General features: G+C 46.1%; 1 pseudogene; it reads left to right on the top strand.

Moving 5' to 3' along the window:
- The first annotated feature begins 2,034 nt into the window (after positions 1-2,034).
- Positions 2,035-18,086, top strand: LOC128046354 (uncharacterized; annotated as a pseudogene).
- Positions 18,087-22,279: the final 4,193 nt, after the last annotated feature.

Below are 22,279 nucleotides of genomic sequence, written 5' to 3' on the forward strand. Positions count from 1 at the left end.
AGAATACATGGAAGAACTGTACTAAAAAATCTTCATGACCAAGATAATCATGATGGTGTGATCACTCACCTAGAGTGATCCTGGAATGTGAAGTCAAGTGGGCCTTCGAAAGCATCACTATGAACAAAGCTAGTGGAGGTGATGGAATTCCAGGTGACGTATTTAAAATCCTGGATGATGATGGTGTGAAAGTGCTGCACTCAATATGCCAGCCAATTTGGAAAACTCAGCAGTGGCCACAGGACTGGAGAAGGTCAGTTTTCATTCTAATTCCAAAGAAAGGCAATGCCAAAGAATGCTCAAACTACTGCATAATTGAACTTATCTCACACGATAGTAAAGTAGTGCTTAAAATTCTCCTAGCCAGGCTTCAACAATATGTGAACCACGAACTTCCAGATATTTAAGCTGGTTTTAGAAAAGGCAGTGGAACCAGAGATCAAATTGCCAACATCCGCTGAATCATCGAAAAAGCAAGAGAGTTCCAGAAAAACATCTATTTGTGCTTTATTGACTATGCCAAAGCCTTTGACTGTGTGGATCACAAGAAACTGTGGAAAATTCTGAAAGAGATGGGAATACCAAATCACCTGACCTGCCTCCTGAGAAACCTATATGCAGGTCAGGAAGCAACAGCTAGAAGTGGAGATGGACCAACAGACAGGTTCCAAATAGGAAAAGGAGTTCGTCAAGGCTGTATATTGTCACCCTGCTTATTTTACTTCTATGCAGAGTACATCATGAGAAATTCTGGGATGGAGGAAGCACAAGCTGAAATCAAGATTGTTGGGAGAAATATCAATAACCTCAGACATGCAGATGACACCACCCTTATGGCACAAAGTGAAGAGGAAGTAAAAAGCCTCTTGTTGAAAGTGAAAGAGGAGAGTGAAAAAGTTGGTTTAAAGTTCAATGTTCAGAAAATGAAGATCATGGCATCCGGTCCCATCACTTCATGGGAAATAGATGGGGAAACAGTGGAAACGGTGTCAGACTTTATTTTTTTGGGCTCCAAAATCACTGCAGATGGTGATTGCAGCCATGAAATTAAAAGACGCTTACTCCTTGGAAGAAAAGTTATGACCAACCTAGATAGTGTATTCAAAAGCAGAGATACTACTTTGCCAACAAAGTAATAGTCAAGTCTATGGTTTCGTCTAGTCAAGGCTATGGTTTATCCAGTAGTCATATATGGATGTGAGAGTTGGACTGTGAAGAAAGCTAAGTGCTGAAGAATTGATGGTTTTGAACTGTGGTGTTGGAGAAGACTCTTGAGAGTCCCTTGGATTGCAAGGAGATCCAACCAGTCCATCCTAAAGGAAATCTGTCTTGGGTGTTCTTTGGAAGGACTGACGCTAAAGTTGAAACTCCAAACTTGGCCACCTTATGCGAAGAGTTGACTCATTGGAGAAGACTCTGACTCTGGGAGGGACTGGGGGCAGGAGGAGAGGGGACGACAGAGGATGAGATGGCTAGATGGCATCACCGACTCGATGGACCTGAGTTTGAGTGAACTCTGGGAGTTAGGGATGAACTGGGAGGCCTGGTGTGCTGCGATTTATGGGATCGCCAAGAGTCGGACACGACTGAGTGACTGAACTGAACTGAATGGCCTGTATTACAAAGGGGCATCTTCTAGAGAAACGTTCAGCAGCTGCTGGAGCACCGGTGCATGTGTGAAGGCAAAGACGGGAGAAATAGACGGGTAGTGACCCCCTTGGAGTGCCCAAATCTCACACCAGGTCACTCAATAAAGTTAAAAGGAAAGTCGCTCAGTCATATCAGACTCTGCGACCCCATGGACGATGCACTCCATGGAATTCTCCAGGCCAGAATTTTTGGAGTGGGCAGCCTTTCCCTTTTCCAGGGGATCTTTCCAACCCAGGGATAGAACCCATGTCTCCCACACTGCAGGCAGATTCTTTACCAGCTGAGCCACAAGGGAATCCAGTAATGGTTTGGCCCCAAACACAACCGTGGAAGCGCTCTGTTCTCCTTTGCTCGCAAGGCGTCCAAGAGACCCGAAATCGGGACATGTTGCTCTCAGGTTCCAAAGCTTACAGACCACTCGTGTCCACAGGTTTCCAGGAGTTCAGGTCCGCCCTGCAGGAGCGCAGGCTGCGCCTCCTCCTGGCCGGGAGGTCAGGGACCGGGAAGAGCGCCACGGGCAACAGCATCCTCCAGCGGAAGCACTTCCTCTCCAGGCTCGCGGCCACGGCGGTGACCAGGGCCTGCGCCACGGGGAGCTGCCGCTGGGCCTCGTGGGACGTGCAAGTCCTCGACACCCCCGACCTCTTCAGCCCCGAGGTCGCCCAGGCAGACCCGGGCTTCGAGGAGAGAGGCCGCTGCTACCTGCTGTCGGCCCCGGGGCCCCACGCCGTGCTCCTGGTGACCCAGCTCGGCCGCTTCACCGCCCAGGACCTGCGGGCCTGGCAAGGGGTGAAGGCGCTCTTTGGGGCGAGCATCGCGGCGCGCACCGTCGTGGTCTTCACCCGCAGGGAGGACCTGGCGGGGGGCTCGCTGCAGCAGTACGTGCGCGACACCGACAACCGCGCGCTCCGGGAGCTGGTGGCCGAGTGCGGGGGCCGCTGCTGCGGCTTCGACAACCGTGCGGCCGACGGGGAGCGGGAGGCGCAGGTCGGGGAGCTGATGGGGCTGGTGGAGGAGCTGATGAGGGACCACGGCGGCCCCCCTACACCAACGACGTGTACCGCCTGGTGCAGACCCTGGGCGGGCTGAGTCGCGAGGAGAGGCTGCGCAGGGTGGCGGAGCGACTGGCCGCCCGCGCGGTGAGGTAGCGGGAGCTCTGGCCACTGGCCGGTTTCCCAAGGCGGCTCCGGGGACCCTGTGCAAGCTGGGCCTGGCTGCCCTGCCGGGCCCTCTGTTGCTGCTGTGCCTTCTCTGCAGGCACCTGCCCGAGGCGGTGACTGTGTGAGCTTCAGTCTTGCAGGTCACTTGGCAAGAAAGGACCTGGACACTTGGATCTGAAGGGAGATTTCAAAGGAATCAGAGTTTTCAGAAATGTCATGTTTACTCAAGCACATAGTTTTAAAATAAAGTTGTACCACTTGAAAACATCCTTAAAATGTGTTATCTTGATGTACTGGTCATCTATGAGAAATGGTAAAATGACTGGCAGTTTTCAGTAGAAAATGGATTCCTAGCAAAGGGAAAACCCACTCTTTTTATTTTGAGCTTGTGTGTGTCTGTTTGCTGGTTTGGTTGTTTAGACACTGCCTTTCTCTCTTTGGACTGCTATTTTAAACAGAAAGAGAGAGAATCTGGGTGGCTTAAAAACAAGACATTTATTCCTCACAATTCTGGAGGCTGGAAGTCCAAGATCATGGTTGGGTTTGGAGGAGAGTCCTCTCTGAGACTGCAGAAGGCCAACTTCTGACTGTGATCTCACACTCAATTAGAACAAGGGACTAATTCCAATCATGAGGAATATACCCTTCTGACCTAAGACCCTCCCAATGACACCACCTCCTAACACCCTCCTCTCCAGACTAGGTTTTCAACCTGTGAATGTTGAGGGGGAGGGGGCAGACACAAACATTCAGACCATAGCCTACACAGACTCTTCTTGATATTTTCTAGTTCTTACAGGTAGTTATCTCCCTTCAGTGTTCTTGCAGATTTTTATTATCATCAAGGAAAGAGAAGTCACAGTCAAACATGCTAATGTTTAATTCCAGGTGACACTGAAAATCGCTCAATCCTGTCCAACTCTTTCCAACCCCAGGGACTATACAGTCCATGGAATTCTCCAGGCCAGAAGTTTTGGAGTGGGCAGCCTTTCCCTTCTCCAGGGGAACTTCCCAACCTAGGGATCGAAACCCAGATCTCCCGCATAGCAGGCAGATTCTTTACCAGCTGAGCCACAGAGAGAATCCACCTAGCAATGCAGGAGATTCACGAGCTGGGTAATCGATCTCTGGGTCAGGAAGATACCCTGGAGCAGAGAATGGCAACCCACTCCAGTATTGTTGCTATGGACAGAGGAGCCTGGTGGGCTACAGTCCATGGGGCTGCAAAGAGTTGGACACGACTGAGCATGCACACATACATCAGTTTATTTACCAGTGCAATGGCTTAGAACCAAGAAGTTAAATGTGATTATACTGAAAATAACACAATTTCAACCCACCTAAGTCCTTGAACCCCATCATTACGTTGTGTAAACAATCGTTATCTCGTTATCGTTTCCTTATTTCTGAAACAACATTTCAAAGGGAAGCCTTTCTGTCAGCCACGCCCTAGTTAGGAGGTGTGGATGCAGGAGGACACAGATAGCCCAAGACTATCAAGGCTCAAGTGTGCTAAGGGGGAGGCTGATGTGCGGGGGACCTGGAGCAGGCCAGAGGGATAATGGAGGGCAGGGGGAAAGTGAAGTTGTGCTCAGGCACCCTAGGGCCATCCCAGTTCTGTGGAGCAGGAGTGTATGCACATGCACTTCAATGCCACCTCAGAGTAAAGTTCTGGGGACTTGGGGTGGACTCTGGCCTTAAGGCTGCCTGCAGTTGGGGGCCTGAGGGCAGTGACTTACACTCAGTGAAGTTCAGCTGGAAAAAAAAATTATTATCAATTCCTTCCTTAGCTGCCTGCTGGGCCCATGCAGGGACTCTCAGCCAGAGAGAAAATCCGTCTACAACCTGAGGCGCCCAGGAAAGGGCTGATGTAGCGGGGACCGCCAGGTTTGCAACTTTCCCATCCAGGGCCACGTGTGAACGAGCACGGACTGTGGGCCAAAACTGCTTACCACAGGACTGAATTTAACCTGCTGTTCTTTCAGTTTTTCGTTTTCTCACATCCGAATGTACATCTATACCCTCCAGTTTCTATCATTACTTATTATTTGTCTTGTTTGTAAATGTTAATACGATTTTTTAAGACAAATATGAGTGTTAGTTGCTTAGTTGTGTGCGACTCTTTGCGACCTGATGGACTGCAGCCTGCCAGCCTCCTCTGTCCATGGAATTCTCCTGGTGAGAATACTGGAGTGGGTTGTAGTCCCTTCTCTAGGGGATCTTCCTGACCCAGGGATTGAACTTGAGTATCCTGCATTGCAGGCAGATTCTTTACCATCTAAGCTATCAGGGGAGCGCCAAATATGAGTGTTAGTGTTATCAAATTCTCATGCAAACTGTAGCATCTAGAAATATATAGGATCAGAAGAAGGCTTGACATTGTGGGTAAAATGCCCTGTTTGAAGTATCAGTGGGACCATTGTGGGGTACAACAGAAAGAGCAGGAGATGTGAGGAGGGCTTGTGTACCAAAACTCATCCCTATGAATTTGCTCAGAGACTTTGTGGCCAACGGGCTTCATCTTTTCTTGAGATGTATATATTAAAATTAATCTTAATATGTATGATGAATTAATGCAAGAGAAAGCACTTTGTAGGTTAAATTCCATAAGAATATGACACAGAAATGAAAAGTATAGCAGAAACATCATCATAATAATCCTCATAAATAAATTTCATACTCATAAATACATAAATTTCACACTCGTGAATACTCCACATTTAGTATTTTTAATAATAACCATTCCACATTATTCTATTCCACAGAGTTGGGTGCTAGTAGTAATAAAAGGTCCGTATGATTAGTCATCAAATATATTTACAAAGTACAAAGTTATACTTATTCTTTAAAATATTGTTAGTTTCTAATTCTTAGATTTAAAACTATATAGACTCATAAGCGGGACATCACTGGTGGCTCAGACAGTAAAGAATCTGCCTGAAATGCAGGAGACCTGGGTTCGACCCTTGGGTTGGGAGGATCCCCTGGAGCAGGGCTCAGAAACCCACTCCATATTCTTGCCTGGAGAATCCTCATGGACAGAGGAACCTGGCAGGATACAGTCCATGGAGTTGCAGAGTCAGACAAGACCGAATGACTAAGCACAGCACAGACTCATAAGTAAATGGAAGACACAATTTTTAGTTTTTTAAGTGTAATAATTTAAGAACTTCCCTGGCATCTCAGAGGTTAAGACTCCCTGTTTCCACTGCAGGGGGCATGGGTTCAATCCCTAGTCTGGGAACTAAGATCTCACATGCTACACAGCACAGCCAAAAAGCGTTTAAATATATATATAATTTAATAATACACATGTAAAAGAGGAGAGCGAAAAAGTTGGTTTAAAGCTCAACATTCAGAAAACGAAGATCATGGCATCCGTTCCCATCATTTCATGGGAAATAGATGGGGAAACAGTAGAAACAGTGTCAGACTTTATTTTTTTGGGCTCCAAAATAACTGCAGATGGTGACTGCAGCCATGAAATTAAAAGATGCTTACTCCTTGGAAGAAAAGTTTTGACCAACCTAGATAGTATATTCAAAAGCAGAGACATTACTTTGCCGACTAAGGTCCGTCTAGTCAAGGCTATGGTTTTTCCTGTGGTCATGTATGTATGTGAGAGTTGGACTGTGAAGAAGGCTGAGTGCCGAAGAATTGATGCTTTTGAACTGTGGTGTTGGAGAAGACTCTTGAGAGTCCCTTGAACTGCAAGGAGATCCAACCAGTCCATTCTGAAGGAGATCAACCCTGGGATTTCTTTGGAAGGAATGATGCTAAAGCTGAAACTCCAGTACTTTGGCCACCTCATGTGAAGAGTTGACTCATTGGAAAAGACTCTGATGCTGGGAGGGACTGGGGGCAGGAGGAGAAGGGGATGACTGAGGATGAGATGGCTGGATGGCATCATGGACTCGATGGACATGAGTCTGAGTGAACTCCAGGAGATGGTGATGAACAGGGAGGCCTGGCATGCTGCGATTCATGGGGTGGCAAAGAGTCAGACACGACTGAGCAACTGAACTGAACTGACCTGAATACAAAATAGAAAATAAAGCAAAATAATGCAGGATTGATCATAAAATAGAAAACATAATTGTAGAGAGAATACTATAAAAATTTAATGCTTAATATTTTATGATGAAAACTACCTCATAAAGTATGAAGGATAATTATCATTAAGAACCGTTTATTTGCAGAGGAAAGTAATCTACTGAGAATCAAGTGATTTTCTAAAGGCAAAAAGTGGCAAATCAGAACCTGAAATTATCATTGCTTACTGTCATATAAAAAGAGCTTCCTTAACCAGACACAGGATCAAAACACTATAGCTTCTCAAAAATGCTCTAAGTGAATGTATATTCATATCATTTACATGGATCTCTTCTCACCTTTTATCTCTTCACGCATAAAAATTCCTTGTTCTTGTGTTGATCAGCTTCTTTCCTATTTTCATGCCCTATTGCCTGGATCAGCTGTCATTTTACACAGAGAGGTTCATCTTTGGCTTACTTCTGAGAGTTGTTTTTGGCCATGATGAGGTTTTCGAGGGGATTTCAAACAATGCATACCCTCTTACCTAGTCTTGTACCATATTCAGTGTTGTACAATATTCAACAATTATGCACAATAACCAGTATTCATCAGCCTGGCTGGACAGATGCTACTACTCCTTCCAGAGAATACCATGTGGACTGAATTCCCTAGAAGAGGAATTCTTATAAGTCCTTAGGGAAGCCAGAGCTAGACTATGACCCAAGACTTTTTTTTCCCTGCCCTGGAGCCTCCATCTGATAGTGATATACCTTTTCTTATGGAACTGGATTTGTGCTTGCTTATTTCAGCAACAAATATTTTGATTTTTTTTTCTAAATTTGTCTTTTACTTTTTCTTTTAAAGTAGTTATCTTCCAAAATAATGTAGTGTTTTGTTGTATTTTTATATCTTATGAAAGTGAAAGTCGCTCAGTTGTGTCCTGTGATTTGTGATCCCATGGACTAGTCCATGAGATCCTCCAGGCCAAAATACTAGAATGGGTAACTTTTCCCTTCTCCAGGGGATCTTTCCGACCCAGGGATCTGTTGGGAGTGTGTAATTTCCTCGGTTCTGTCTCATCACAACAAAAATTTGAAGCACTAGATGTTAAAGTACTTTAACAGACCATGTCTCAGCTCTCAGAGAGACCGTGTTACAGCTCTCGGACAGATCAGTGTCACAGCTCTGTGTTACAGCTCAGTTTTATTTAGAAAATAAAGGAAAATACATCCTCATGAGGGCATGCCAACCCAAAAAACAAAAAAGAGGAGAGAGCGCGAGCGAGAGAGCAAGAGAGAGAGAGAGAGAGGAAGGGAGAGACAACTCCCCCCCAACCGCCCCCCACCACCCTTTGGCTCCCCTTTTTTGTTTTTTTCCTCCCCTGGGCCTGCTATGTAAATTGGGCTAGCCAGGAGTGCTGTTTGTTCTACCTGAGGTTCTCACTCCAGTCCTCAGACCTTCCTTTGTTCTTTTTTTCTCAGGCTTTTCCCTTCCTGGTCGTTTAGCCACCACCATTCTGGACTCCTTTTTCCTATTTCAACTACCTAACAGATCGAACCCAGGTCTTGCACATTGCAGGCAGCTTCTTTACCAGCTGAGCCACAAGAGAAGCCCCAGTATAGTCCATGCGGTACCCACTCGAGTGGGTAGCCTATCCCTTCTCCAGTGTATCTTCTCAACCCAGGAATCCAACCAGGGGTCTCCTGCATTGAGGGTGGATTCTTTACCAACTGAGCTATGTGGGAATATCTGATATTCAACCTCATTCTTGGCCCAATTCTTATTTTGTATTTCTTTTCACTCTTTACCCCCATTAAGTTTCAGTTCAACTCGGTTCAGTTGCTCAGTCGTGTCAATTCTTTGTGACCCCATGGACTGCAGCATGCCAGGCCTCCCTGTCCATCACCAACTCCCAGAGCTTGCTCAAACTCATGTCCATTGAGTTGGCGATGCCATCCAATCATCTCATCCTCTGTTGTCCCCTTCTCCTCCTGCCCCCAATCCCTCCCAGTATCAGAGTCTTTTCCAATGACTGAGCTCTTAACATCAAATGGCTAAAGTATAGGAGCTTCAGCTTTAGCATCAGTCCTTCCAACGTATATTCAGGGTTGATTTCCTTTAGGATTAACTGGTTTGATCTCCTTGGTGTCCAAGGGACTCTCAAGAGTCTTCTGCAGCACCACAATTTAAAAGCATCAATTCTTTAGTGCTCAGCCTTCTTTACAGTCCAACTCTCACATCCACACATGACTACTGGAAAAACCATGGCTTTGACTATATGAACCTTTAATGACAAAGTGATGTCTCTGCTTTTTAATATGCTGTCTGGGTTTGTCATGGCTTTCCTTCCAAGGAGGAAGCATCCTTTAATTTTGTGGCTGCAGTGATATTTGAGCCCCCCAGAATAATATCTATCACTGCTTCTACTTTTTCCCATTATATTTGCCATGAAGTGATGGGACCAGATGCCATGATCTTAGTTTTTTGAATGCTGAGTTTTAGGCCAGATTTTTGACTCTCCTCTTTCACCCTCATCAAGAGGCTCTTTAGTTCCTCTTGGCTTTGTGCCATTAGAGTATCATCTGCATATCTAAGGCTGTTGATATTCCTCTTGGCAATCTTGATTCCAGCTTGTGATTCATCCAACCCAGCATTTCACATGATGTATTCTGCTTATCGGAGAAGGCAATGGCAACCTACTCCAGTACTCTTGCCTGGAAAATCCCATGGATGGAGGAGTCTGGTAGACTGCAGTCCATGGGGTCGCTTAGAGTCAGATACGATTGAGCGACTTCACTTTCACTTTTCACGTTCATGCATTGGAGAAGGAAATGGCAACCCACTCCAGTGTTCTTGCCTGAAGAATCCCAGGGATGGGGGAGCCTGGTGGGCTGCCGTCTCTGGGGTCGCACAGAGTCGGACACGACTGAAGCAACTTAGCAGCAGCAGCAGCATTCTGCTTATAGAACTTCCCAGGTAGCTCAGCTAGTAAAGAATCTGCCAGCAATGCAGGAGAAAGTGAAAGTGAAGTTGCTCAGTCACGTCCGACTTTTTGCGATGCTGTGGACTGTAGTCTGCCAGGCTCCTCTATCCATGGGATTTTCCAGGCAAGAATACTGGAGTGGATTGCCATTCCTTTCTTCTGGGGATCTTTCCAACCCAGGGATCGAACTCGGGTCTCCCACATTGCAGGCAGACTCTTTACCATGGCAACCCAGGAGACACCAGTTCAATTCCTGGCTGAGGAAGTTCCCCTGGAGAAGGGATAGGTTGCCCATGCCAGTATCCCTGGGCTTCCCTGGTGGTTCAGATGGTAAAGAATCCACCTGCAATGAGGGAGAACTGGGCTCAGTCCCTGGGTTGGGACAATCCCCTGGAGGAGGGCATGACAACCCACTCCAGTATTCCTGCCTGGAAATCCCCATGGACAGAGGAGCCTGGTGGGCTTCAGTCCATGGTGTTGCAAAACGTCAGACAGGACAGAGCAACTAAGCAAAGCACAGCACATTCTGCGAATAAGTTAAATAAGCAGGGTGACAATATACAGCCTTGACTACTCCTTTCCCGATTTTGAACCAGTCAGTTGTTTCATGTCCAGTTTTAACTGTTGCTTCTTGACCCACATACCAGCACTACAGTTCAAAAACATCAGTTTTCAGGAGACAAATAAGTTGGTCTGGTATTCTCATCTCTTGAAGAATTTTCCAGAGTTTGTTGTGATCCACATAGTCAAAAAGAACTGCCTACCACTCCTCAAAAATTACATACACTCTCTCTAAGAACAGACTTAGACTCTAACCCCAAAAAACAAAAGACAAGGACAGTGGCTCTCTGCCTCCCAGTTCTGCGGAGTTTCTGGAAAGGAAGAGGGTTCCATTCCATCCTGTTCTGCACCTTGCTCCAGCTTTGCACAGAAGGTAAAGAAGTTCTCCGCGAAAACCCAACACTCCCACGGAGGCAACCAGTGGGCTTTAGCAACGAGGGGATGAGGGACGGGGAGTTGGGGTGGGGGTCCATATTTTTCTCTCTCACAATCCAAACATCACTTCTTTTCTTCTCTCACGTCTTAAAGAGGAAATGAGAGGGGGGCGAGGCGCTCGGGGTCTTCGACAGGAAGCATCCCTGAGTGCGGCGGAGGTTGGGGGTGGAGGTTCGGGGCCGGGGTTGGCGCGCGCACGCCTAGAACCCAGTGCTCTCGGTTTGGCGGCAGCAGTTTCTCGCCGCCCGGAGGGGACAAGGGGCGCCCTCCGTCAGCCCCACCTTCCTCTACAGTCGTGCCCTGCAACCTTCGGCCGCGCGCTCCCGCTGACCCGCCCGCAGCCAGCCCGCAGCGCCGTGCCTGGTAAGGGGACCCTGGCGGGGATCCCGGGGTTCTGGGGAGGCGGCGGTGGCTGGAGGAGGGTGGGGGGTGGGCGGCGAGAAGAAAGCAGGAGGGGAGCTGGGGCTGGGGAGGGCGTCTGGAGCCAGCAGTTGAGTCAGGGCTACTGACTTGTGGTGCGACCTCACACCGGTTCCATGCCTCTGGGCTTTCCTGTCAATGAAACCCGGTACCGATGGAGAGCGTTATGGACAACAGCGGATTCCCAGTGCGACTGAAGCGGGTTTGGGAACCGCTCACTCCGCGTTCACAGCCCATCGCTTTCCACAGGGCTGCGATCTTTTCCGTGTTGTGGCTTACTTCTTAGCTCCTTTGATTTTCATAAGCTTCACAGGGTTTCATTGAGCTTCACTAATAATCACTAACAGCACCACCTCCCAGAGACGGCAGGGTGCAGGAATCCATTCCTAGGGCTCCACAGGATGAGTACCCTCACTGAGTCACGTGTTCCCAATGAAACCTCTAAGTGGATATTGTTCCAAGACCTTGATCTTCTGAAAGCCACCCCATTCTCCCCCAGAGACACCACACGTTTCCTGCGACATGATGTAGAACTCGATTCTATGGCAGAGGGACCCCAGAGTGTACAGGAGCCATCCCTTGGTCTGCTGTCAACCCCCTATGAGCGCCGTGTTATGAAATTATGATGCTAAACTGTGAAACCAGCTGGGAAACTGAGGGACAGGGGCACACCGGGAAGGAGAGACTCATAAATGAGGAAAATGAAAAATATTTTTACCTTTCCAAAAACAGCATACATGAGAGAGCCTGCTTTCCCATGGTTTGATAGAATAATGTATTGTCAAGATAACATCAGGTTCGTCCAATTTAAAGATCAGAAGGTACACGATGTTCATTTGCTTCGATCCTCCTGCTGTTCCTGTCAGATACCTGTATAATCTCTGCTCACACACCATCTCTCTCATGATTCCTGATCCTGTTTGGGGAGGATTAGGATTTTCTTTGTGGAGAAGAAATCCGCCTTCATTCTTCATTCCCCCACTTTTGTTTACACTGCGATTGACACATTGCTCAGGGTTTACAATGCTTCCGGATCTCTTCCTAGGCTTGATTCAGTCCTTTTAATATCCTGTCATTTTGGCATCGCCGTCAATATCCTTTCTGACTAGTCTCTGGACACTTTGGTATTTGTTAATATCCACCCCCAAAAATCCGTTCTTCACAGGCTGTGTCTCCCTGGCGGCCTGACCCTCTCAGAAGGTGGTTCAGGAGAACGGTGCTGCACCTCTGCTCACCAACTGGAAATTTGATGGCGTTGTGGCAGCCACAGAGCTCCATTTGGGTCACATTGATCATCAAGCCACAGAAAAACACCAGATTGTTTAAAACTGAAATCCTTCCATTCTGAGCAACTTCTGTCCCCTGCAATTTTATGTTTGAATTAAAAAACAAAAAATGCACCCCAAATTTCGCAATACACTTCTCTTTGTTGGTTTTAGGGCAAGCTTCCAGCCTGCTGGCTTCAGTTTTGTCTTGACCAGGGATGGCAACATAGTATGTGATGTTCCAAGAGACTGGTTGACTTTATAATCGCTTTTCTGCCCTGATGAATCTAGGAGAATATGCAGGCAAAATGTGCCATTTTTCACTCTTAGCCCCATGGCAGTTGTGTGATCATGGGCAGAGCAGTTAAGGTTCAGTTTCCCAATATTTTAATAGAAATTTTAATACCTATCTTGGTCACATCATAGGGAATTTTGAAGAACAATTAAAATAATGAACATGAAAGAAACTTTAAAATTTAAAATAAATGCACAGAGGATTATTATGATGGTAATGATCAACATTGTCACCACTATCTTCATCATCTTTACCACATTGATATGCTGATTCAAATATATAGAAAATCTCATCTGAGGTAGAAACGATGTCAGAGAATTTGCAGTTTTAGCAAAAGCTGGAGTATAATTTATCAGAGGCAAGGACAGCATGTGGGAAAAGGTGGTGAGGAAAATGCTCTTCTGGGGCTGAAGGAAGGGAAAGAGGTGTGGGAGAAAAAGGAAAGAAAAGAAGTTATCTTAATATATTCTGACAGTGTGACAAGGGATGGTTTCCCTAATGGGGACCATTTCTATGCAACCCGACGGAGTGAATAGAAAAATGTAGAAAAGGTAGGAATACCAGAATCAAGCTAAATAAGCAAATCAGTTATGAAAACAATTATGAATTCAATGTTAATCAATAAAATGCAAGTTTAAACCAATTAAGACATAAGACACTTTAATGTATGCTCCAAAGGGTAACCAAAAAATTAAAAATCTAGTATTACTAAGTGTAAGTGAAGATATAAGGGATGCTTACATGTGGCTGCTGCCAGCATGATAGCAGAAGTGTCCTGGAGTGGGACTTGGCAACATCTAGTCAGGTGGAAGCTGTCCATCCCAGAGATTGTCACGTGCACAAGATGTGTGCAGGACTCTTCTGCAGCACTTTTGGTAGTAGCAAGGATGTATTTGGAACTCCAAATGTTTGGTAAGAAAGAATTGGATAAAATGTTAGATAAATAATGTCACTTCCATAAAAGATTAAAATACCAAAAAGTACTATATCTTAACTATAGACCGATGTGTGTACAAGTGTAAATACACAATTGAGAAAGAGACATAAACATCTCGGAATACTGATTACCTCTGAAAGGAAGAGTGAGAATGAGACTGGGAAGTGGAGGAGTCAAAAAATAAAGAAATGGAGCTATATGTGTAATGTTCTTTAAATGTTTTCAGTCCAACAGAATAGCAGCAATAACAATGCCAAAATACTGAGATCTGTTCATTGCAAATAGTGGGCATTCATTTCATTCCTCTGTGTATTTCTCTCCTTAAAATGTTTGTTTCATGACTGCATAATCTTTCAAACTGACGAAGTAAAATACAGGCTCAGAGTTCATCTTAATTATAGTTGCACATTGCAGGCTTGCCTTTTCTAATGGACGCTTATCTTCTCTAGCACCAAGAAGAACGACACAATAGCATGCCTCAGCTGAATGAAACCTTTATCTCCACGGTTTTGCCAGTTTATGGTGACATCGACTGGGATTTTTTAAAGTTGCTATTGATTTAAAGACATTTGATTTAAAACTGAGCAGGCAATGACTTTATCCTGAATTTGTCCCGAATGTTTCTGCTGTCTCTCAGTCAGGGCACCAGTTTCTCTTCCTCCAGCTGCTCAGAGGGAAGGAGGTGGTGACCATGTTCAGGCCTCTTCCCCTTCTCCCTCTCATGTCCATCCTCAAAGGAGCCCTAGACCTCAATTCCACACTCCTGCTGGAAGGTGCATTGTACTTTCCTCTTTGCCACTGGAATATCCATCTGATACAAAGAGTTTCTGGGACTGGAAATGCCTGGTACTTCAACAAAGCACTATTCATTTACAGTAAGGCAACTTTTATTCTCTAGTCTAGCAAGTTTGCCTACTCTGATTCTGATAATAATAATAATAAAATAATAAAAGCCCGGCTTCTCATTCCTAGAGGAAGGCTTTCTATATTTCACACCTTTTCAGCTTGAAGGGAGATAATCAACTGATGTGTATTCAAACATTTCTTGCTTTCCTGTAGAATGAGAAAAAAGCAAGAGTTCACTGTGTTAACATAACCTAGCATCACCCGCCTTGCTTAAAGTTATATATGGATATTTGAAAGCAAAGTATAAGTTAGAAAGTTAGCAATGGAAATGACTCATGTAAGGATAATTATTTTGGCTGTCTAAATTGGAGGTGTTCTCAGGCCTTACCAACTCCTATAAGGACACTTGCTTTTATTCCTTTCTTCCTTTTATTCCAGAAGCGAATGGAAGGACTTCAGAGGAGCAGATACGGAACCATGGCTGAAGGTAAGAAACCCTCCAAATTCTCAAACTTTCTGGGCACCAGGGGAAAATCACTGTCTTCCCTCCTCCACTCCCTGACCTCAAATATTAAGACAGAAGAGAAACCCAATTATTTTAAACTGCAGAAGAAAAAGGTAGCTATCGTGTTCTTTGGGCTTCCCTGGTGGTTCATCTGGTAAAGAATCCACCTGCAATGAGGGAGAGCTTGGTTCGATCCCTGGGTTGGGAAGATCCACTGGAGAAAGGAATAGCTAGCCACTCCATTTTTCTGGCCTGGAGAATTCCATGGACTATATAGTCCTTTCCCTTCTCCAGGAAGGAGAAGGGAGTAAACATGGAGTAAAAGGAGTAAAATAATAGATTTTAGGAGCCTAGAATGAATTTAATTCATTTGAGCTTATAAGAACTCCAGAAATCCTTGCATTCTCACTCTCTTCATCCCTAGAAGACTTAGCTCTTGGTACAGAGTGACCTCGCCAACACCACTTTTGTTATAATTTCTTATAATTCTATCAGCCACAGCAATGATCTTTCCAAAATATGTATTTCTAACATTCTTATCATCTCTTCTTCAGCCACCCATCCAGGGTCATCTGTCAGACTCTGTCCCTGACATAAACCACAAGCCTTCCCAATATTCAAATCTCTACCCTAAGAGCAGAAACCCAGGGACATTCAGCTGGTCCTCAGTGGGAGGTCACTGAGACTCTAACATCTGAGACTTCCTTTACTCCCAGGGTTCAGATGACTGTGATGAGCAGTCTGTGTGCCTGGGAACTGGTGGGTGAAAAGCAGATGATAATATTTTCTCGTTTATGATTTATCCTCACCTCCTTGTAATTTCACCTGAGATTAGCATGAAACTGGCCTAAGTAACATCATGGGAAAAGCAAAGGATCACTTTTCTTTCTGAAAACCTGTATTTTCGTTGGTCCTGAAGAAGTCCTTGGAGCATCCTTCATAGTGTAGCTGTTCTGGCTCTTGGCTATGGGTCCAAGCTTGGGCTCCCAATGTGGGCTTCCTACCAGTCAAGAGCCACCCAAGGTTGTATGCAAACATCTGTACGATTTTCGTATCACTGTTTGGCAGAGAGAGGTCCATAGCTTTCATGAGATACCATGAAAAGTCAGTGACAGAAAAATCTTATGAATCACTAACTTTACCAACAGAGACCTACGGTATGGCACAGAGAACTCTGCTCAATATTCTAAATAATCTAAATAGGAAAAGAATTTGAAAAAGAAAAGATACACACATAGGAATGACTGACTCACTCTGCTGCACACCTGGAACTGAAACAACAGTGCTCACCATCTTGTTGTTGCTCAGTCGCTCAGTCATGTCCTCCTCTGAGACCCCATGGGCTGCAGCACACCAGGCTTCCCTGTCCTTCACCATCTCCCGGACTTTACTCAGACTCACGTCCGCTGAGTCCATGATGCCATCCAACCATCTCATCCTTTGTTGTCCTCTTCTCCTCCTGCCTCCAGTCTTTCCCAGCATCAGGGTCTTTTCTACTGAGTCAGCTCTTCTTTGTTTCGGGTGGCCAAAGTATTGGAGTTTCAGCTTCAGTATCAGTCCCTCCAGTGAATATTCAGAGTTGATTTCTTTTAGAATTGACTGGTTTGATTTCCTTGCAGTCCAAAGGACTCTCAAAAGTCTTCTCCAACACAGTTGGAGAGAATAGTTCAAAAACATCAATTCTTTGGTGCTCAAACTTCTTTATGGTCCAACTCTCACATCTATACAGGACTACTGGAAAAACCATAGTTTTGACTAAACAGATCTTTGTTGGCATAGTGATGTCTCTGCTTTTTAATACACAGTCTAGGTTTGTTATAACTTTTCTTCCAAGGAGCAAACATCTTTTAATTTCATGTCTGAAGTCACCATCTGCAGTGCTTTTGGAGCCCAAGAAAATAAACTCTCTCACTGTTTCCATTGTTTCCCCATCAATTTGCCATGAAATGTTGGGACTGGTGCCATGATCTTAGTTTTCTGAATATTGAGTTTTCAGCCAGCTTGTTATCTGCTCCAAGAGTAAATAAAAATTTAAAATTAAAAAAAAAAAAAAGAATCACTAGTATAGTAAAACGAGACAATTTTCTCTCTTTCTCTCTTTTTTTTTCTTTTACAGAACATCAGGGCTTTGAACCCTCCTCCTCGTTGAGGATCATCCTGGTAGGAAAAACAGGCAGCGGGAGAAGTGCCACTGGGAACAGCATCCTCTGCCAGCCCGTCTTTGAGTCCAAGCTGGGGGCCCAGTCGGTGACCAGGAAGTGTCAGAGGGCAACAGGCAGGTGGAATGGGAGGACCATCCTGGTGGTGGACACACCCCCCATCTTTGAGGCCGGGGCCCAGGATCAAGAGGTGTACCAGAACATTGGGTCCTGCTATCTGCTGTCGGTGCCAGGGCCCCACGTGCTGCTGCTGGTGACCCAGCTGGGGCGCTTCACTGAGCAGGATGTGGTGGCCGTGACCAGGGTGAAGGAGGTCTTTGGGGCAGGAGCCGAGAGATACATGGTTATCCTCTTCACCCACAAGGAGGACTTGGCGGGGGCATCCTTGGATGAGTACGTGGCAAACACAGATAACCTCAGGCTGAGGAGCCTGGTCCGGGAGGTCGGGCGGAGGTACTGCGCCTTCAACAATCGGGCCTCTGGGGATGAGCAGAGAGAGCAGCTGGCCCAGCTGATGGCCGTGATCGAGGGGCTGGAGCGGGAGCACCAGGGCGCCTTCCTCACCAACGATCTCTTCTTTGATGCACAGATGCTCCAGCAGATGGGGGGTGGCGCCCATGGGGAAGGTCAGAGGCACTACCTGGACAAGGTACGGCTGCAGGTAGCAAAGCAAAAGCAAGACTTGAAAGAGGCTGAGAGAAACTGTGTCTTCAAGGCACTCCTCCGACTCAAAGCCTGGATCGTTTCTCATACCAAAATATTTGTTCTTCTTGTCCTATGCCTTTTGATTTTTCTTGCCATTGTAATTATTTTGTGTAGTATCCATCAAGGCTGAGCACTTTCAGATATCACCTGCCATCAGCTTCCATTTTTTTCAGAGTCAGTATATCACCGACTCAATGGACATGGGTTTGGGTGGACTCTGGGAGTTGGTGATGGACAGGGAGGCCTGGCATGCTGCGGTTCATGGGGTCACAGAGTTGGACATGACTGAGGGACTGAACTAAACTGATATCTATCTATGTTGATCAGGAACTTTATTTGCTTTTTACATAATTTCACTTTCAATTTCACTTTCAATTTCACTTCCTTGCATCAGACACGCCATCCCTTTTCTTCAGTTGCTTTTTAGGTAAATAAAATGCAAAGGAGAAAAAATTCCCCTTTCTGTTGTGTTAAAAATGGTGAAGGCAAATAATAAACTAAATGCACACCATCAAGAAATATCGAGGAGTTTGCATAAAGGAAAATGAGTGGACTGACACGCTGTGTGAGCGAGCATCTTACTGGGGACCTACTTTCTACAGTTGAAATTGCTTATTTTATATGAAACATACTCTGACTTCCTTGTAGGTTGTACAAAAAAAAAAAAAAAAAATTATACACTCCACAGGAGAGAACGACTAGGATGTTCTGGGACGTCTCTGGGGTGTGAAGAGTCTGGGGGAGAAAGGAATAAGGCCCTGGAGACAGGGTGGAGAGGAAGATCTCTGACAGTCATCCACTGGGAAATTAAAGAACCGGAAATCCTTAGAGCAAGGCTGGATAAGAGCCAGATGGTGAGTGTAGGAATGCAGGCTTACCCGGACATCTGGTCTCCTTCAACACTCAACCATCCTCTTGAGCATGAAAGCCACCCTGGGCAAGAAGGAAGTGACCTGCAAAGCTGCATTCCCTACAAGTTTAGAAATTTGAATTGCATGAACTTTTCCTATGTGGCAATGAAACATTCTGCTTCTTTTTATTTATTTACCCTTTAAAAAAATGTAAAAGCCCTCCTCAGCTCACAGGTTATACAGAACCGGCCTCAGCCTGGATTTGCTCTGCAGGCTGTGGTTTGCCTACTCCCGTCTTAGAGGAGATTTTCCATCATGGGTTGAGCTGGGATGTAGTGGAACATCTTGAACCCCAAAGTCAGCAAAATTGTGTGTGATACCTGTAGAAATTTGGAGAAAGGGTGGCATTGCACATTTCAGTGGTAGAAAAGAGAAGCAGGCAGACACTGGGGTGATGTCTGAGTGGTGGTCGCCAAATCAGTGGAAAGAGGAAATCAGATGAGGAAGGGGCTGGGTGACCCCTTCCCAACTTCTTCTATGGAATAGTTGCCTGTCCCTTCATACCCTGTTGGGGAGACCCACAGTCGCACAGTCTGTGACTGGGTGGGTAAGTGATGAACTCTCTGTGATGCCCAAGCTCACTGTCCAAGTCCCTGCTGGTGATAAAGGTGCGGTTGATCTCGACATTGCTATCCCATAAACAATTCCAATCTTGTGCAAGGGGTATTAAGTGTGAGCTCTTCAAACCCTTGAAACACCAAGCAACTCGGAGTTCTCAGACCAAGGACCTCCTCCTCAATGTGGTCTTCCCACACTGTCTGACCCAAGTTGGCCTCTCCCTTCCTTGACTTCATCCTGTCCCGCTCCACCCACACATAGCTGAGTGCTGAGTGTTGGGGTCTCTGCTGGGCACCAGGGATCTGAGAGAAGTAAGGCCAAAGGCACCTGTGTGGTAGAGGGAGGAAGGCATATAAAAATGAGGGTGAGCCAGAAGTGAGCATCCACACAGGGAAGCCAGAGTAGCCCTTGCTGGTCATGACTAGAGAAAGCCTGAGCAGCAACGAAAACCCAGTGCGGCCAATGAACAAAATAAAGTAAAAATGGGTGTGAGAGAAATTTGTTCATGGTGGGATGTCAACCAGAAGGAGAGTGAGGGCTCGGGGGCAGAGGCGCCCTGCCCAGGGTGGGGCTGGGGCTTCTAGAAACTTGCTGGCCCCTCCCTCCAGGACTGACTTCAGGCAGAGTGAGCAGGCAAGCCATTCAGCCCCACAGTAATGGAAGTCTGTGCCCCAACCGGTAATGCTGGGTCAGGCAGGAGATTGAGAATCACTGGAGGAGCAGCTGAGGGCCCAGGCTGGGAGATGGGCCTTGGGCGGGTTCAAGGCTTTTCTCCACAAGGCTTTTAAGCAGGTTAGGAATTTCAGGAAGATCACACTGCAGGAATGTGGCAGTTGGACCAAGTAAGTGTGAGCCTGGGAACATGGCATCACATTCAGAAGAAAAGAATTCCATCTCAGCCATCCATCAGGGCCTGAGCTGTAATGGGAAGTGTGGGGATGGAGAAGACAGGACAGGAATGCGGACACAGGGGGTAAATTGACACGGAGTGGTACTAATATCAAGGTTGGGAAGGAGCCAACTTTCTGTCTTGGCCTCCCGGGGGCCCTGGCTCCCTCCACTGCTCAAGGCCCTCAGAGGAGACTAGGCTGAGCAGAGGAAGGCGGAGACTTCATATCTGGTGGAGTAGACCTTGACCCTCTGTGATGGGTGGTCTCCCCCTCCCTCCAGGGAAGGCACTGGACCAGGGAAACTCACTAAAGAAAGTATCTGGGAGCAGGGCTGCCGGAGGGTGGCCTCCCTCCAGGGATGCAGATGGTCAGTTCCCAGGCCTCCCCATAATGAGAATGCATCTCTCGCCCAAGGAGCAGCATTTCTCAGTGAGCCAGATGGCATTCCACCTTTGCTGACTTCCTAGGGGAGTAAAGCTGGAGGGTGAACCCCAGAATATTTTGCAGTATAGGAGGAGACAGGGTCGCGCTCCACCTTGACTCACACATGGATGTTCCCCAACATGATCTCTTGGAAAGTGTTCAAACATGAGCACTGATTCTCCCTCAAAAGGGAAAGGAAGCACAGAAAAAAACCACCTGGGGGCCATCTCATTTCCTCTGACCCTCCTATTGTCATTTTCAGGATAATTCATTCCAGGGGTTTTTCACATTCTTGGGATGCAGTGAATTTCCATTTCTTGAAGTGGGAACTTTAGATATAGGCAGAGGTCCTCCCTGTCACCTGATAAAAGAGAAATTCATTTATTTATTCTCGATTCACTTTTTTGGCAGGAAGCATGAAAACACAGGTGTTCTGATAAATCTCAGGATTTCTTTTAAAGAGATATGAAGAACTCTTTATCAGTTCAAATGTTTTCAAATGCAGGTAAAAGATAGCCCAAACTCCAATGGCTTAAGTAATAAGGGAATATATTGGCTGACATAATCCTTGGAAGAAAATTTGTGGCCAACCTAGATAGCATATTCAAAATCAGAGACATTACTTTGCCGACTAAGGTCCGTCTAGTCAAGGCTATGGTTTTTCCAGTAGTCATGTATGGATGTGAGAGTTGGACTGTGAAGAAGGCTGAGTGCCAAAGAATTGATGCTTTTGAACTGTGGTGTTGGAGAAGACTCTTGAGAGTTTCTTGGACTGCAAGGAGATCCAACCAGTCCATTCTGAAGGAGATGAACTCTGGGATTTCTTTGGAAGAATGATGCTAAAGCTGAAACTCCAGTACTTTGGCCACCTCATGCGAAGAGTTGACTCATTGGAAAAGACTTTGATGCTGGGAGGGATTGGGAGGAGGAGAAGAAGGGGACGACCGAGGACGAGATGGCTGGATGGCATCACTGACTTGATGGACGTGAGTCTGAGTGAACTCCGGGAGTTGGTGATGGACAGGGAGGCCTGGCGTGTTGCGATTCATGGGGTGGCAGAGAGTTGGACACGACTGAGTGACTGAACTAACTAACTAACTAAATCAGAAATCAGAGATGGGGTGGGCTTCAGGGCTGGTTGATTCAGGAGCTACGGTTGATTCCATTACTCTGCTCGGCTTTGAAGTGTTGGGTAAGGTGGCCTTGGAGAAAAAGAAAGTAAGCCAGGCATTCAGGCAGAAAAAGATTCATTATAGGAAGAAAGAAAGAAAGAAAGAAAGAAAGAAAGAAAGAAAGAAAGAAAGAAACTGGCTTTAGAGAAAAATCAGTGCCCTCCCTTTACAGACAACCCATCTTATACTTTTTGATGGGTAATCATGCCTCAAAGGGAGGGGGCTTTAGTTTATTTTTAGCCCGCAGCTGGGGTCTTTTGGTCATGTAGTTGAAGGGATCTCACAGTTAGGTGGTCACATAGTCTTGAGAAACTGGCACCAGCAGGGAGAAACAGGATATTGCCTTCAGGGAAAACAGGATGCCCACCA

This window comes from Budorcas taxicolor, chromosome 4 (genome assembly GCF_023091745.1).
Source record: "Budorcas taxicolor isolate Tak-1 chromosome 4, Takin1.1, whole genome shotgun sequence".
NCBI lineage: Eukaryota > Metazoa > Chordata > Mammalia > Artiodactyla > Bovidae > Budorcas > Budorcas taxicolor.